Source organism: Felis catus, chromosome B4 (assembly GCF_018350175.1).
Source record: "Felis catus isolate Fca126 chromosome B4, F.catus_Fca126_mat1.0, whole genome shotgun sequence".
Taxonomy (NCBI): Eukaryota; Metazoa; Chordata; class Mammalia; order Carnivora; family Felidae; genus Felis; species Felis catus.
In genome coordinates this window covers 70,196,399-70,215,034 of record NC_058374.1, presented here as the reverse complement: position 1 = coordinate 70,215,034, position 18,636 = coordinate 70,196,399, and the positions used below count along the sequence as shown (strand labels likewise).

The 18,636-nt window shown below is 41.3% G+C and overlaps 1 long non-coding RNA gene across 1 annotated transcript in view; it reads right to left on the bottom strand.

Moving 5' to 3' along the window:
- The window catches only part of LOC111561478, a 29,053-nt gene extending 11,242 nt beyond the window's left edge, over positions 1-17,811 (bottom strand). The window contains exons 1-2 of the long non-coding RNA XR_002744122.2: positions 17,555-17,811; positions 2,067-2,130 (exon numbers count right to left, since the gene is read on the bottom strand). This is a non-coding gene — a long non-coding RNA (uncharacterized LOC111561478). The remainder of the gene's footprint in view (positions 1-2,066; positions 2,131-17,554) is intronic.
- Positions 17,812-18,636: the final 825 nt, after the last annotated feature.

Here is an 18,636-nt window from a genome sequence, read left to right as displayed (position 1 = left end):
TTAATAAACTTATGAGGGGAAAGTGGCACAATTTAGCAATATAAATACTGATTTAGCTATGTTTGATCTTCTTTCTGCCTTTTTCTATTTTAAATTTTTTGTAATCTGGCTTAAGTCAGTTTTACCAGGAATTGTTCACTGAAGTCCTTGTTTGGCTCTTAGATTTGTCTGTGAATAAACACTGTATTATATGTGAAATACAAGCAAATCTCTCCAAGTGTTGTAGTACAGAGCCAGCAATGGGAGGGTTGGATTGGAAGGGGCTGGAGAGGGAACGATTTGAAGTAACCGGACACATGAAATATCTAATCACCAGAGAAGTCATTCCATGTTGTTAAATAGAGATAGAATGTTCTAAACTCTTGAAGAGGGTTCAGAGGAAAACAGAGTATGTGGATAAAAATATGAACATACATAATGATTTAACCCTCACAACAACCCCAAGAGGGAGATTGTGATTATCTCATTTTTCTGGTAAGAAATGGAGGCACAAAAAAGTAACTAGCTCAAAGCCAAATAGTAAGAGGCAGAGGTGGAACTTGAACCCTGGCAGTTTGACTCCCAAACTCACTCTACTATGCACACAATTCTCTGGGAGATTTAGAAACAAGGATCTAGGAAGAAAATGGGATCATTTGTCCCAGAGAATTGTAAAGTGATAGATCATTAAAAATTTGGCCACACTGAAGGAAGATCTAGCAATAATTCTGTTAATTTCATCACCATACAGAGAAATTCCTTTGGAATTGGGAAGAAAGGAGCCTGAACCAGCCCCATCTGCTAGCCATACTCATCAAATTAGCCACGTAATTGCCAAATACCAAACTTACTTGGAAGATTCAGCCATAATGTTATTCTTTAAAGATAAACAGTTTTGTAAATAAACATCTGCCCACTCCCACTCCCACTAACAACTAAAAAGCAGCTCTGTGTAGGAGGCTGAGTAATTACCTCAGATGTGGAATGATGGACTCGAAACCCACGAGGAGATTATTCATGATTACCTCAGAAATACTGCCGTGTTCCCACCTGCTGCTACTATTTCTCTTTTCTCTGGTCTTGCTTTCCCCATTGTTCCCCCCCCACCTCAGTCTTTCCTGCCTCCACCTGCCTTCTGAACATGGACTATCCAAGGCTCTGTCCTCAGCCACCATCATGAATCCAACCATCTCTCATAAGCAATCCTAAATCTAAGCCTCCATCCTGACCCCCCTCCTTACTTCCAAACCCACATTCCTATCTTCCTAATGAACAGTTCATTCATTTGTCCAAAACAGGACTCACATGCTTCCCTCACACACCCACAAAAAAATAAAAATAAAATAAGGAAAATGCTCATGTCAGTGATCATAACTAATAGCCATTGTGTCAGTCACCCAGTTCTCTATACTATTCCTATCACATCCCAACATTTACCTGATGCTGGTTTCAAGGTTTGTCACTTTTGCTTCCTTCTCTTCATTTTTATAGCCCTCCTAGATTTCTTTAATGAGCTTCTAGCAAATTACCCTGGCTCTGGATTGCACTGCCTAATACTGTAGCCATGAGCCACATGTAGCTAAGGAGTACCTGAAGTGTGCCTGATCTGAAATGAGACATGCCCTAAGTATAAAGGCATGCTCCATTTGAAGCTTCCGTTGGAAAAAAAAAAAAAAGAATAGAAGATATCTCATTAATAATTTGCATAGAGATCACATATTGAAATTGTAATCTTTTTATGGATTATGTGAAAATATTGCATTATTCCATGTTTCATCATATGCCTTTTTAATGTGGCTGAATAATGGCATCCCAAGGTGTCAACATCTGAATTTTCGGAACCTGTGAGTACGTGATCTTACAGGGCAAAAGGAACTTTGGAAATGTGATTAAATTAAGGATCCTGAGATAGGAAGATTATCCAGATAAGCCCAGTGTAATCAATAGGGGCACTATAAGAGGGAGACGGGGAGATTTGACTGCAGACGATGTTATGCTACTAGCTGGGAGGAAGGAGGCAGGGGCCCTGGACCAAAGAATGTAGGCTGTCTCTAAAAGCCAGTGTTGTCAAGGAAACAGATTCTTACCGGAAGACTCCAAAAGGAAAACAGAGCAGCTAATACCATGATGTTAGACTTGTGGCTTCCAGACCTGTGGGAGAATAAATGTGTGTTGCTTTAGGCCACAAAGTTTATGGTAATTTGTTACAGTAACAATTGAAAACTAATACATATGGCTACAAGGAAATTTAATTTACATGCGGCTCCCCTTTGTAGTTCACATTAGCTTTCTGTAGGAGAGCACTGCTTTAGAATCTTCTCCCTGTCCATTCCCCAGCCAGAGTGATCTTGTGTCATCACTCCCCTGCTCAAATGCTGTCCATGGCAAAGCAGGTGGATAAAATGAAGCCCAAATTCTTGTTTGGCTCTCAGATCTCTCCGTCACCTCCATCACTTCACAGTTGACAGCATTTGCCATTTCATCAGTGCTACAAACCCCCAAATATCTTATACACACACACACACACACACACACACACACACACACACGCATACACATATATATACACATATACATACATATAGATATAGTTGACATACCCAATGTTACATTAGTTTCAGGTGCACAACAAAGTGATTCAACTTCTCTGTACCTTATGCTGTGCTCACAAGTACAGCTACCATCTGTAACCATACAATGCTATTACAATACCATTGACCATAAACACTATGCTGTACCTTTTATCTCTGTGACTTATTATTCCATAACTGGAAGCCTGTATCTCCCACTCTCCTTCACCCACTTTGCACATCCCCATTCCCCTCCCCTCTAGCAACCATCAATCCTGTATTTATAGATCTGATTCTGCTTTTTTAAACATCTTGTCTTTCAACCAGTTTGGTCTACCTCTGTTGCCTCACATTTTCTTTACTTCCCTATTTTTGCCCCCCCCTTTTTTAAGTTTTTTATTTTATTTTTAAAAGAGAGAGAGAGAGAGAGAGAGAGAGAGAGAGAGAGAGAGAGATGCAAGTGGGGGAGGGGCAGAGAGAGAGAGAGAGAGGGAGACACAGAATCTGAAACAGGCTCCAGGCTCCAAGCTGTCAGCACAGAGCCCGACGTGGGGCTGGAATTCTGAGAACATGACCTGAGCCAAAGTCAGACTGAGGCACCCAGGTGCCCCTTTTCCCCCTTTTCCAAGATGTTTCCTTACCCTAAATGCATTTTATTTTTATTTTTGACCATCAAAATCCTGTCTATCCTTCCAAATTTAATTTAAATCCCAATTCTTCCATGTAGCCTTCCACAGCTCCCAGTAGGACTTAATTTAGCTCCACTCTACGTACATCTCTTAGTGTGTGTTATCACTTGCCCACAGCATTACTGAACTCTGACTCAGGGATGGTCCAGTGCTGGAGCACTTCCAGAGGCAGGAGCCCACCTTGCCCATCCTGTTCTGTGTTCACCAATGGTGCCCTTACTGTGCCAGCAACATAAGTGCAGAAGTTGTGGAGGTGGGTCTTGAGGGGCAACTCTGGGTTTCTGCCCCATTCCCGTAGTTTGGGTGCTAAGGATTGATTTCTGGGCATAGTGGGACTATTTAGAGAGGGGGCCTCCAGGAAAAGACTGGACTGTCTTTGTGAACTGGTATAGTTTCAAAGCTGGTAGGATTTGAGATTAATGCTTCATTGATACAGTCGCAATTGTGCTTATAAACTGGTGAAAGCTGAAGACAGAGATAGGCAAGAGAATCTGTGATACCAAATAAAGACTTTAAACAGAAAAGATGGGTTTCCCAAAGAGCTTGGATAGTATTTATGCCAACCTCCTCTTTTCTGGGAGAACCACAGCCAGCAGGCAGGTGTCAATGTCAAGGCTCCTGATCCATCATCCACTCAAGTAATCTTCCTTGCCCAGTCATTTTTCTGGGGTAAGGGCTTTGAAGAGATATTTTCTATATATATGAATAAAATATTTTAATAAGCCTTCATTTTAAACTTCATTCATTTAAAAATCTGTGCTGGGAAAAACATCCAGATGAAAACTGTTACACAACTTCCAACATTAAAGGTCCCTTGATTATATTTGTAGGTGATGACAATTCTCTATACTTAGTTCCCTGAATGACACCAGCTGTCCACCATGAAAATTCTGAAACATTTCCCCAAAGAACAATGTGTTAAATTATTCCACTTTCACCGCCTTGTGAAAGGCATAGCCTAGTGCCCATGACCTGAAACTTCTGCCTTCAGATGGATCAGGATTAAATTGGACATAAATGTAAGAAAAGTGTCTTTCATTCATAGAGTGATATACAGGCTGCATTATTTTGGTTGATCCACAGACTAATTTTGGAAGGTTGGTAAAACAGGTATTTCTATCCCTATTTTATAGCTAAGGAAGTTCCTAAAGCTTGGATGTGTTAGAGAGGAAATTCAAACTCATGTTCTCACACATGATCAGAAAACATATCTTAAAATGTACCAACTCATGGATGTTAGATTTCACTGTTGGGACTATACCAAAATAAAAAGCTTCTGCAGAATGAAGGAAACAATCAACAGAATGAAAAGGCTGCCTACGGAATGAGAGAAGATACTTGGAAATTACATATCTGATAAACGGCTAGTGTCCAAAATATATCAAGAACTGGTACAACTCGACACCCAAAGAACAAATAATCCAATTAAAAAATGCGCAGAAGACATTTCTCCAAAGAAGACATCCATATGGGCAACAGACACATGAAAAGATGCTCATCATCACTTATCATCAGGGAAATACAAATCAAAACTACAGTATCACTTCACACCTGTCAGAATGGCTAAAATCAAGAACACAGGAAACAACAGGTGTTGGTGAAAATGTGGAGAAAGGGAACCTTCATGCACTATTGGGAATGCAAGTTGGTGCAGCCACTCTGGAAAACAGTATGGAGGTTCCTCAGAAAGTTAAAAATAAAACTACCTTATAATGTAGTAGTTGCAGTACTAGGTATTTACCCAAAGAATACAAGAACGCTAATTCAGACAGATACATGCACCCCTGTGTTTGTCGCAACACTATTTGCAATAGCCAAGATATGGAAACAGTCCAAGTGCCTATTAATTGATGAATGGATAAAGAAGATGTGTATAATATAATGGAATATTATTCAGTCATAAAAAAATAAAATCTTGCCATTTGTAACATGGATGGAGCCAGAGAGTATAATGCTAAGAGAAATAAATCAGTCAGAGAAAGACAAAGACCACACCATCTCACTCGTGTGGAATTTAAGAAACAAAACAAGCGAAGGGAAACAAATAGACAAAAAGCAAGAAACAGACTCTTAACTATGGAGAACAAACTGATGGTTACCAGAGGGGAGGCAGGTGGGGGGATGGGTTAAATAGGTGATGAGGATTAAGGAGTGCATTTTTCATGAGAGCACAGGGTGATGTATGATGTATGGATGTTGAATTACTATATTTTTTTTGTTTATTTATTTTGAAAGAGAGTGTGTGCATGCAAGCAGGGGAAGAGGCAGAGAAAGAGGGGGAGAGAGAATCCCAAGCAGACTCTATGCTCAGCATGGAGCCCAACATGGGGCTTGATTTCACAACCATGAGATCATGACCTGAGCCAAAATCAAGAATCGGACGCTTAATCACTGAGTCACCCAGGTGCCCCTGAATTACTATATTATACACTTGAAACTAATATAACACTGTGTGTTAACTAACTGGAATTAAAATAAAACTTAAAAAGAAAAAAAGAAAAAAGAAATCACGGGATCTTTTAGTTCAATTCCTTGGTTTTACTGGTAGAGGTAAGACTAGGAAGTGCTTGCTTCTCTTGTCATTGAGCCCTTGGCCCTGCCGGTCCCACTTTGTAAAAATACCAGTTATCTGGGCATTTGGGTGGCTCAGTCGAGTTGACTGTCTGATTCTTGATTTTTTGGCTTATGTCATGATCCCAGGATAGTGAGATCTAGCCCTCTTCAGTTCCACACTGAGCATGGAGCCTGCTTGGGATTCTCTCTCTCTCTCTCTCTCTCTCTCTCTCTCTCTCTCTCTCTTTCTCTCTCTCCCTCTACCCCTCTCCACCACCTTGTGCTCTGTTTCTCTGAAATTAAAAAAAAAATTTAAAAATACCAGCTATCTTGGGGTGCCTGGGTGGCTCAGTCGGTTGGGCATCCAACTTTGGCTCAACTCGGGTCATGATCTCATGGTCCATGAGTTTGAGCCCCACATCGAGCTCTGTGCTGACAGCTCAGAGCCTGGAGCCTGATTTGGATTCTGTGTCTCCCTCTCTGTCTCTGCCCCTCCCCTGCTCATTTACTATCTAGGTTACACACCTCCAGCAAATTTCTTAACCTCTCCAGACCTTGATTTCCTTGTCTATTAAATGGGTATCAAAATACCTATCTCAAATGGTTAGTGTGAGTAATAAAAACAAAATACGACATTTAAAATGGCCCAGCATAGAGAAAATAAAACAGACATTACTGCCCTATCCCCTCACTCTCAAAGACATTGAAACTAGAATAAATAGAAGATGGGGACCCCTTTACAAACACAGCATAGAAGGAAGAGTCAAGGGCCCAATACGAATGTCCATTGACTTACTCAGTACAAGAATTATTTCTTCCAAAATATATTCCTGCCTCACCATCAAGTCGGTACTCATGCTTCTGAGGACTGATTAATGAAGCTGCTGCTGTCAAAGTATTCTTGAGAAAATTGAATCACAGAGGAAGGGACCTTCCAGGTTCATCTAGGAAGTCATTAGAAGTGAAGTAAAACCAAAGTAATCATAAAGTATAGAGTAAAAATATTAAGAGGAACAATAATTTTAGACTTATTGGAGTTTTAAAAAAAACAAGATAAGGCTCTTTACTTAGAGTCTACTGCCTATCACATGCTCTGCTCAGTGCTTTATGCAATATTTCTATTCAACAAATATTTGTGGAGCATTTTCCATAATCCAGGCACCATCCTAGACACTGAGAATATAATGATAAGCAAAAAGAAATGTTATCTCCATTCTCATGCAGTCCCCCCATGGAGTCTCATGGAGACAGACACCATCAAATAATCCCACAAGTAAGTGAATAATTATACACTGTGGTAAGCACTAAGAAGGAGAGTTATGCAGTGTGAATAGGGTGTGCAATGATGTGTAAGAGACAGCTTCCCAGGAAAAGTGGGATTTGAGCTGAAATCTAGAGGATGGATAACAGTGAACTAGGGGACCAAGAGGGAGGGAAGTCTCCAGGTAGAGGAAATAGCAAGTGCAAAGACCCTGGGGCAGGACAGAACAGGTGACATTCAAGGAGTTAGGTCCAGGATGGTTGCTTCACAGAGAGGGAAGAATGAGGTGCAATGAGTCTGGAAGGACCGTGCAGGGCCTAGACTACAGTGGTGAAAACTTGAGACTTTGTCCTAAAAGCAAAAAGGAGTCATTGAATCGATCAATTAATGTCTCTATTGAGTGTTTCAGGATTTTGTGGAATATTATAATAGCACAAACATATCTGTATAATACGTAGTATAGAATTCAAATCCACTAGACCACTAAATACCTTCTGCATCTGACTCATAATCCAATAGCCCTTGTGAGCTAATAGCTGCCAGATACACCTAAGCCTTTTTATGCACAAACTGTGGTGCAGACTTTTAGAATCAAACAGGCATGATGTTATATATGCGATGCCATTCAACACATGGGTTCAGTAGAAATGGAAAACGTATTCATGATGGTAAGGCAGATCACTGCTTCTCATATCCATTATTATAAAAGTAAGACATTTGAGGTAAAAGCTGAATTTTGGCTTCAAAGGTTCTCAAGACAGCTACATCTGCACCACTCAACATAAGCAATCTGGAAGTTCACATGGTGAGAATTAAGCATTTCTCACTCGGTATAAACTGTGAAATGTATTTGAAAATAGCCTTTTCTGTTAAAATTAGCATTTTTTCATACTTAGCCAACAACTGCCTTTTTTTTTTTTTTTTTTACAAAGTCACATTATTTATAGCATAAAGATTATTGAGAGAGCTGCTGCTCTGATCTCCATGAGCTGTCCCAGGCTTAGGAAGGCACATCAAGTGAGAACAAGTTCCACTGGCTCTGAGTACAATGGTGAGGTGGTGTAAGATCAGAACACAGTTCATCAGAAGACTGCTTTAAGGCAATGCTTGGGGAAGTAGAAGTTTAAGCTAAGTAAGGTTTCCAGATGCAAGAAATGTCACAATGAGTCCATAACTTTTAAATGCTTCTCATCTCCCACCCATACCTATGCCAAGGATTGCAAATGTTTTCAGTGTTTCCAAGCCCATTTTGGATTTAGCAGTATCTCTCTTTTTTCCTTGAATTCACTTTATTTCTCTTAAGTTCAGTTTACGAATAGCATGCCACTTTTTAAATTAAAATAAGTTTAATTTAAAAATTTTCCATTAAAAATTTTTTAATGGAAAATTTTTTAAATTTTCTTTTAATGTTTATTTGAGAGAGAGAGAGAGACAGACAGAGTATGCATGGGGGAGGGGCAGAGAGAGAGGAAAACCCAGAATCTGCAGGCTGTAGGCTCTGGGCTGTTAGCACAGAGCCCAGCATGGGGCTGGAACCCACGAACCACAAGATCATGACCTGAGCTGAAGTCGGACACTCAACCAACCTAGCCACCCAAGTGTCCAATTAAAAATGGTTTTAAAGGGGCGCCTGGGTGGCGCAGTCGGTTAAGCGTCCGACTTCAGCCAGGTCACGATCTCGCAGTCCGGGAGTTCGAGCCCCGCGTCGGGCTCTGGGCTGATGGCTCAGAGCCTGGAGCCTGTTTCCGATTCTGTGTCTCCCTCTCTCTCTGCCCCTCCCCCGTTCATGCTCTGTCTCTCTCTGTCCCAAAAATAAATAAAAAACGTTGAAAAAAAAATTTTAAAAAAAATGGTTTTAAATATCTGTAAGGTAAGCAGAAATACCCTAGGTTTTTTGCCAGAGTGTAGTTAAGTAACCACTGCTCTCTACCTTAGTCAGACTAAGGATCCTGGACCAAATATACAAAACTTATAAGAGATGTGGGCGGGGCGGGGGGGGGGGTGGGCAGGAAGCTGCATTAAATATTCAGGGTCAATTGTTTTCAATCACTAATATTTAAGTTATGAAAAATACATGTCATTGTTTTAGGTAATTCCTAACTTCTGAACTGGCAGCTCATCTATGTCCTTTACTTTTTCTTGTCCACCTATTAGCATTATGATGGCTATTACTGTTTCTCTCAGCATATTGTTAAGGGAAAGGAGAGCAAAAAGATGGAAACAAATCTCTATGGTATCTTGTTGGCTTCTCTGTGTCAATTTAGTCAGCTAGACACTGAAACTCTCCAATCCAGTGAGATTTCTGCTTCATCTGAGGATGGGCTGTTTTCATGTTCTCCCTGTCCATTGTTAACATTTCTAATCAAGACCTTGACCCACATCTCTTTGGGGTTTAGAGAAGAACACAACAGCACAAGAAATTCTAACTGCTGAATGCTCAGCACACTCAATCCACAACGTAATTCCACATAAAAAGTTGTGTGGTGTCATGGAAAGGGCACTGAGTCTGAGTCAGGAAGGTTGAGTCTGTGGCTCTGCCTCTGCTAGGAACTTGACTCTTGATCTTTCTTAAGTGGAGATTCAGGGCAAATGTCTCCACCTTTCACAACTCTCCCAAGTAGCATGAGACATTCTGTCATTCTCAGTACTTCTCAAGCACTGTTCCCATCTCTACCATTGGGTCTATAGTAGTAGCTTGTAAACATATAGATGTCCTTTTATCCACCTCCAATCTTACCCTCATCCACCGCCTTTAGTCTCCTTGGAAGCAGAAATAAATCATTCACTTTTATCTTCTCAGTGATGTGAACAGTGTTTACACAGAAGGCATTTGACAAATGTTTGGTGTGTAAATGGATGCCCGTGAATTCTCATCTCTGTTGTATCCAAAAGGAACTCCTTTTTTCCTCTCTGAATATCACTCAGCACCCCTTCTGAACTTCCTTTCCTGTAGGTTGTGTTCTGGTTGTTACTGGATAGTAAGTTTTAGGCTGTCTTAAACTAGAAGGAAATTTAGCACTATGACATACCAGATTCGTCTTGATCATGTAATAAAGATGGGTTCTTAAATGACCTTGGCTGAAATTCTCTCACTCCCCAGCAGAATAAGTGTAGCAAATAGCCACAACAATATTTCTTGCCCCACATGTTCTTCTAGAACCTTGCCATCCTCTATCAAAAAGTAAAATCTGTGTTCTCCCCCCTTGAAGCTCGGCAGGCTTTTGTGACTACTTTGAACAGAGCACAGGTGAAGTAATGCTGTGTGTTTCCAAGTTAGTTTATAAAAGGCAATATAACCTCCAGCTGGCTCTCTTCTTTGACACTTGCTCTCAGAATACAGACACCATTCTGTGAGGAAGCCCAAACCACATGGGGAAGGGCATGTGTAGGAGAGCAAAGCCCCCCACCCTAAGTCCCAGCTAAGCTCCCAGCCAACACATGCCTACTTGCCAGGCATGTGAGTCATCTTGGAAACAGATCTTTCTGCCTTCAGTCAAGCTGGCACTGCATGGAGCAGAGACCAGCTCTGCCCAAATAACAGATTCATGAGCAGAATAAATGACTACTGTTGTTTCAAGCCACTAGGTTTCAGGGTAGTTTATTATGCAGCAAATGTAACTTGACCAATAGTGCTCTGGGGGGAGCTAGCCAAGATGGGTAATTTTGCTTCCCAGTTGATTCAAAAGGAAACTTCTGCATTCAGACCCTTCACAACTTAAGAATGTTTGTGACAATAAAAATTTTAAGATCTTAAATAAATACACCAACTTGAATCCAAATTCACTTTTGAATAGAGCCTTTGGCATACAAAAGCTTTTCCTGTCTTATTTCCTGATATTTGGGGTCCTAAAATGGTAAACTTTTCCAATTTTACAAGTTTCCATATTTTTCAACTCAATTTTTATTTATATTTATAAACACATCCTGAGTTCATCTCTTATTTTCTAATACTTTTTAATCACAGCCAGTAATAAACAGTAGGCACTATCTACCATTTGTTGTTTTGTTTGTTTGTTTGTTTTTTCAGCCAATTCCCCAGGAGGTGAGTCTGTGTTGGGGCACTTGGTCTGCTTTCCAGGTTATCACAGATAATGGTTTTACCAAATGTTTTGCCACCACATGATGAGTCACTGCTTTTCCAGTCTCTGATATCCATTTCCTTGCTGTCCAACTCTTGCCAACTTCCATCCAACTGCTAAGCCAGTCTCACATCTTTTAGGCTTTGTTAAGGCAGAACATCACTTTGAGCAGTATGTATATTATGATAATACAAATATACAAATAAAGCTTAGCAGCTTAACCAGTGGTGTGCTAGTAAAATGACTGTCTAAAAAGAGCCCTGGTTTGTAGCACTTGCCGTTTCTGTATTGTAAAAGCTCCAATTATAATAACTTCAAGCTATCAACTTGATGTCAGTTAGCTTACAAAATTCCCTAAGACTTAGCATCAGCTCTTGCCAACCAGGACAAGCCAGAGAAGGCACACTAATGGACTTAACCCAATGTATAAAATCCAGTCAATAGTGGAAGAGGCTATAAAAGGGAGTTTACTTCACAGGGACCCAGGGTGATGAAGGATCTACCGTGTTCAACACATGGTTTTCAAGGTCATCTTAATACCAGCATCCAACCAGAAGACAGAGAAGAAGGAGAGTAGAGGATCCCAAGGGAAGATTTTATGGGTCAGGCCTAGAAGTAATACAAATGCTTCTAGTCACATTCCATTGGCCAAAGTTCAGTTTATGGTCACACCTAACTTCAAGGGAGGCAGGAAAATGTTGTCTAGCTGTGTGTCCTGGTGGAAAAGAAAACAGGTTTGGCAAACACCTAGCCAGTCTCTGCCACATTCCCCTAGACACAAGCTCCAGACAATCAGTAGTATCATTAATATCAACAATCACTTGAGAGTTCAGTGTCATTAGCCCCAGAGAAGGAAATTATGGTCACCTTGGTATAGAGTATAACCTAATGTTGTCAGGAACTATGCAATAATTGTCACTGCAAACGCTAAGCAAATATACCTCTGGTTGGCATTGGAGAGAGAGGTATGCAATATACCTGTGTGGCCAATGTTCTACCAGATTCATGGTAGAGGTCACTGGTCCAAGTTACAGTAACAGAACCACTGCCTTTCTTATCTGCTCACACAATGTTGGACAGCCAGGATGACAAGAAAAACACTGAACTTGGAATGCAGGGGAGTCCCAACTCTTTAAAAACAGATAGGGTTTGAGTGGTCTGAGATTCCCACCTCAGCTTTGTCACCATCAGCTCTTTCTGATTCAAGTTCTTTATGCAAAAATTGTATAATTACACCTCATTCACAGAGTAATGATAATTAATTTAAATAATTATTACAAAATACTGGCACATAACTTGGTAAATGTTATGTTCTCCTCCCCTCCCTACCTAGCAAGGCAACTTGGACATGTTCTAGCAGGCAAAATTAGTTGCTGGTGCTCTTTTTATTTTCATTTTCTTTAAGTTTATTTATTTATTTTGAGAGAGAGAGAGAGCACACGCACGCAGGGGAGGGGCAGAAAGAGAGGGAGAGAGAGAATCCCAAGCAGGCATTCATGCTGTCAGCATCGAGCCGGACAAAGGACACACACCCACAAACTGTGAGATCATGAGCTGAGCCGAAACTCAGAGTTGGATGCCCTACTGACTGAGACACCCAGGTGCCCAGCTGGTGCTCTTGTTAGTACCCATTCCACCTGACATGATCTACCACATGTTCTGAAGTTTCCCTCTCTTCTCTTTCCCCGAGAAAATCTCTATGGACTTTCTGTCTGGGTTATGCAAGGCTCTCTACTAGCCTGGTTAGTATGTTTAGTAATTCTTGAACATTTTGGAGACATTGTTGTAGCCAGCGCAACTGAAAGGAGAGAGTCAGAGATATTAAACATTTTGCTATACTCAGGAAAGTCCACACAACAAAAAATACCTTCCCATAATGTCAATAGTGCCTCCCACTGTAAGGAATTTTTAAACAGCAGAAATTTCAAAATTCCTTACAATGGAGACATGGAGAAAAGACTTTTCTGAGACTCTGTAGGATGACTACGGATCTGCCCCTATACATCTCCCTGAAGGATTTCTGTGAGAGAGTCTTGCACTTCCTTCCACCTTCCCCCCAAGTAGCTGCATCATGTCCACCCCCATCCCTACTCCCAGAGTATTCTGCCCACTCTTTCTGTGCATCTGACCTCATGGTATAACTACATATAATAAACTCTGTGGGAATCATCCCATGGGTTAAGGCCATTTCTTTCCACTTAAAATGGTGATGATTGACCTGGGAAGCAATAATTAAGTCTGAGTGTAGGTAAACAATGGGTAAACTTGCACAACCAAATTTTTCATTACAACCCGGTCAAAGTTAAAACTAATGACAAGTTGTGTCAAAAATAATGACACACAAAAATCCCTCGCTCAAGTGTGTTTAGTTCAAAGACAATCACTTCTAAGCATAAAACAGGCCTCCTATTCATTTGGATGTCATGAAATTATAAAGTTTATGCTGCCTAATTTGGAAAACTGTTAGCTGATGCATATTTATATTTCTGTTTAAAAACTAGAGTGTTAAATCTTTTCCCCTAAAGAGATGTTGAGTTGATCAAAGATACAGGATTGTCCTAATTCTTTTCAAATGTAGAACATCTTTAAAAAGTTATAACAGGAAACGTGTCTATGATTAAATAAAATTAAAACCCTTACAATGCTTACAATTTCAGATTTTTATCTTTTTGATGGGACTAATCTCAAAGCATTTTATTACTGGGTCAAGTCCCTTTTTCCATAGCATGGGTTCTATGTCCAGGATCCAGCAGGTCACAGGTTTGCCTCTCAAAATACACGATTTATGAAATAAAACTCCTCCAATACTGAGCTAAAAAGCACAGAAGGTTCTCAAGGGCAGCAGTCTGCCTTAAATCCTGTGTGTTCACAGGCACTGGGCATCTGGCCCTCTGGCTCCAAACCAAGGAAGTTGCTTCAGAACTGGCTGGTTCATCCCTGGGGTCATTTAACCTTCGCTCCTCAGGCTGAGCTTGTTGAAGTGTTTTGCTCTTCATATCCAGTTTTTGGCCCCCTCGTTCTTGAGGGGCTCTCTAAACCTCTTGCTTCTTGTCTTATGACCCACAAAGGACCTCTCTGCTTAGAATGAAGGAAACAGATGAAGCCCCACCTAAGCGCTTTTCCATGAGCCCGAAATCTCTACTGACATCTCCTCTGCTTCTCAGCCAGGACATTTTGAATCAGCCAGAACTGATTTGATTTCCCCATTTCATGTGATTACCTAAACAGAGTGCATCAGCAACCCTAGACAAGATACACCAGGAGGTTATAAACTAAAACTACTTATTTTCCTTAAGATTAAAAGATATATGCTAATTCTGCTTCCCAAGGCCTGAGGCATCAAATTTCTCTCAATGCAGACTTCCCCTAAATTGGAAGGGAACTGTCATTAAAAACCTCATTAAAGATATTCTGTTTCCAAGCAGGGCCCAGCAGCCCTTGAGTCAGATACAACTGCTTTCCTGTTGCCCGAAGACCTGTTATTTGGAACTAGACAGCATCCCAAGGGGGAGGGATGTCCTTGGTTGTATTCTCCCCCTGTCCTTGCCCAACACCAATCCCCGCTATGATCTGTTCAGTAAATGGCTGGCAAACATCAATCTTCTCAGTGCCAGTGACTTGATGGTGAGGACCTCGCAACTGTCTATGAGGTCCACATTGTCTCCCCCATTTGATGTCTGAGAAAACTCTGGTGTGACCTCCATAAGCGACCAGGGGTTGAAGGAAGAGGAGAATGGAACCAAGCCAAGTGTCTGGCCCCAAGACTGGCACTCCTGCCACAGCCCTGCGGCTGAGCCTCTCTCAATGCCTCCCTTTCTGGCAGCAGAGGTAGAGCACCCACTGTGCTTGAATTCTTGTTTACTGAGTGGTGCCGGTGAGTTGACTGCAAGAAGCCAGCAAGCATTAACTTGCAACTTAACGCGGGTCTCATCAGCTTTGTATATGAGTTTTTTTAATCACACAAGTCTAAATAGGACACGAGAGTGCGTATTTATTTTAATTCAGCCTCCAGACCACAACTGGAGAGCGTGTTGATGCTGGTTCTTAGCAGGTCAATTAGTGCACCCTCCAGGAGCCACATCCTGCTTTGTAATATTTAGCCGACACATATGCCTTTCAATTACAGGAATTGAAATAGAACACATTACATGCCCGGGTCCACACAATCAAAGGGAGCCACCCCATATTCCATCAAAAATGGCTCAACTAGGCCCTCAATTGTGAAGGTGGTTAAGGGCAAACCAAAGCTGTTTGTCAGAATTATCCAATTGCATGGATTTTCTGTGCTCTGTAGACAAGTCCTGTAAACCTAAGTCACTCATTGGAGTGTTTTGTAGACTTTTCATACATGTTATCTCTACAGGTTTATGTGAATTTTCATATTTTATGGGTTCAGTACCTTCCTTGGATATTTCCAGTCCTAACTGAAATGGCTATTTCACAAACCTCAGTTTCAGCAGTTGTAAGAAACACCACTAACGACAGGAGTGGACCTACTTGAAAACAAGTTGTCGATTCACTCTTGTGCCTGAAATGCTAATGACACACACGACCAGCAGCATGTGCATCCCCTGTCAGCCCTGTAGAAAGAGACTCCTCCAGCAGCAGCAGGAGACCCTAATTGTTATTTAAGTGGCCTCTGCCCTTCATTCCATTTCTCTTGCCACCAAGTTGCAATTTCTTCCTTTCCCTGCAACCAAATCTTTCTGAAAAGGTTATTCTCTGGGACACTGATACCATTTACATCCATTGGAGGGGAGAAATATACTGAGCTAAACGTGAATGGCTCTGTTCTTCCCTTCTGTGTGAAAGTAACAATGGGATGTGTTAAATATTATTCTCTGGCTCTTTTTACTGTAATGTTTCCCTGCGTCTAATCACTTTTCCTTCTGCTGTCTGCAGCTGAATAGACAGCTGGAAGTCAGCTGCGTCGCGTCTAGTGCAGTAAGTTTTTAAATGTTTCGCTGTTAATTGTGCGACACTGCCCCTCATTCTGCTTTGTGAATGGACCACGCGGTCTGTTGGACCGAAGCAGACAGCTCAGCGATCTCCACCCTCGCTTTGGTAGACAAGCAAACTTTCCCTGTCATCCCTACAGTCAAGGTTAGAAGACCCGGAAGTAGAGAGTTGGAGAAGCAGAGAGACTTGGAGGATGTCCCAGTGCTGAAGTTCTGACTGTGGCATAGCCGTCCCAAATCATGAGAGCTCTCTCCAAAATCAGTGTCCAGTCTCATCCTCATTAACAGTTTTCATCACCCACATAATTCTTTTTATTGCCGGAGGGGGAAAAAAGGTCTCCATTTTTATGATTTTATAACCCTGTCATTAGAAATGTTTGAAACAGCATTCCACCCTCAGGTTGCATTGTGTGGTTGGTTATGAACTTCATTTGATCACTGTTCCATCAATTTGACATTAACTGCTGCAATTTACAACTGCTCCAGCTTTCTGTCTATTATTGTACCTTCTGCGTGTGGAAAAAGGAAGGGGGGGTTGGGGGAGACCTCTGCTGCCCAGGGGAAGTTTAAAAGAATGTGATGTCTTGTTAAAACCTGAAGGGGCAATGAAGGGAGGGAGGGGGAATCTCTGAAGACAGCAAACCTAAGCCTGGTAATGAATAATGCCTTGCTCCCGCTGTGAACATGGGTGACCTGGCGTGTCCTGCAAGGCCCAGAGTGAATAATTCACTGTGCGAGTCACAGGCCTCCTGGTAGGCCGCAGCATTGCTTTGTCTTACAAATATGTTCTCCCACAGAATCAGACTTGATGGGCGGGTTCGCTCAAGAAATGTCGAAACAAAAGCCTTGTGTGACGGAAGGAGCACCTTGTGATTTTGGCACAAGGCTCCCAGTGCTGAGGTTCCCGGGAAGGGGAGCTCTTGGCTGGCTAACACGGCGGCAAGCATCAAAGGAAAGGTAATCAAGAATGTAACAGGTCAGAAGACGCCAAGGCCTTGTTCATGTCTGATGAAAGTGTGACGAAGTCAGACAAGAATCCATTTGCACCACACACGCAAATTGAAGTCACATTCATTGCCTAACTTGGACCCACAAAATGAAGAAAGTATAATGCAGCTGGGAATCCCAGATGACTTCTTGACCTTGGCTGCAATTAAATTTAAAAGAGAAAGAAAAAAAAAAACACACTATTTCTCCTTGAATGAAGAACCAGAAAGTCATCCAGATTGTTGGGCTGAAGTTAACTCTTTCTGGTGGCTTGAAAGATTACAGAGGGCTTTTTTGAGGCCAAGGCAGTCATTGGTTCTCTCATGTTTTGGAAGAAAGAAGGAATCAGTGTTAAACCCAAGAATAAGATAGTCCAAGTTCTCGACCCCTCTTTCTCCTGTATGGGGACCAGGCAGTCATGAAGAGATAAATGAAACAGCAAGAAGTTAGAGCTGGCCTCAACATTTCACAGGCTTACCTCATTTGTTATGTTCTCCTTTCTGCTGGTCTGAGGAAATGTCATGTCACAGAAAACTGGAAAAGTACAGAGAAATTGCCCTCAGAAGCATTTTGATACTCCCTTCCTATAGATCAGTATTTCTGTAACCTAGCTGACTTTTAAGTACACGACTAAACACGTATCATATTTGAACAAAGTTTACTCAGCTCTGAATTAGTGCTTAACCATAACTAAATTGCTTATTGGTACATATCATAAACTGCAAACTAAGCTAATCCAGCCTTAAAACACAGACTCCGCAGGCAGCACTCCCAGGACTTTGAGCAGAGTCTCGGTCCAGTCCCATCTCATGAGAAAGGGCCCTAAAAACCCTAAGACAAAGTAACACAGGCTTGGTAAAAACAGCCACCCATCTTCACTGCCCCAGATTGGCTGAGTGTGGAAGCTGCTCGCATCAGCCACAGGCTCTTCCCACCATTCAGTGTGTAAGAGTTATTATTGGCCCACATCTTTGCAAACCTTTGGCATTGCCAGTCTTTTTAATTCTGATGTGTAGTGGTCCCTCAACGTGATTTTAATTTCTATTTCCCTGGTAAGTAGGGCAACCACAAGATGTATCATCTAAACCAAAAGTGAAAGGGGGTATTTTTTAAATTTTAGCAAGTAAAGCAGAGTAAACTGGGACTGTTACTAGCAAACCAGGATATATGGTCCCCCTATGGCCGACTAGCAAGGTTAAATGCTTTTTCATATGTTCGTTGGCCATTTGGGTGTCCTCTTTGAGAACTGAGGCTGTCTGTCTTTTTATTGAGGATAATAGGAGTTTTTAATCTATCCTCACGCTGTAATGAATATATCCATTTTTATATTTTCATATATATTTGTATATGTTTCATAAGGATAGATGTATATCCTTATGAAATAATTATATCAATAAAATACTGCTCATCTCTTTAATACGTTGGAGTTTGGCATAATATATTACTAACATGCTTAAAAATCAGTACTCTAGGGTGTTAGTTAAAATGTGCTATCCTTTGTTTTTATCATAGTAAACCTATCAGTCCATGGTGTGCCATACTAAGTTTTTACTTAGAGTC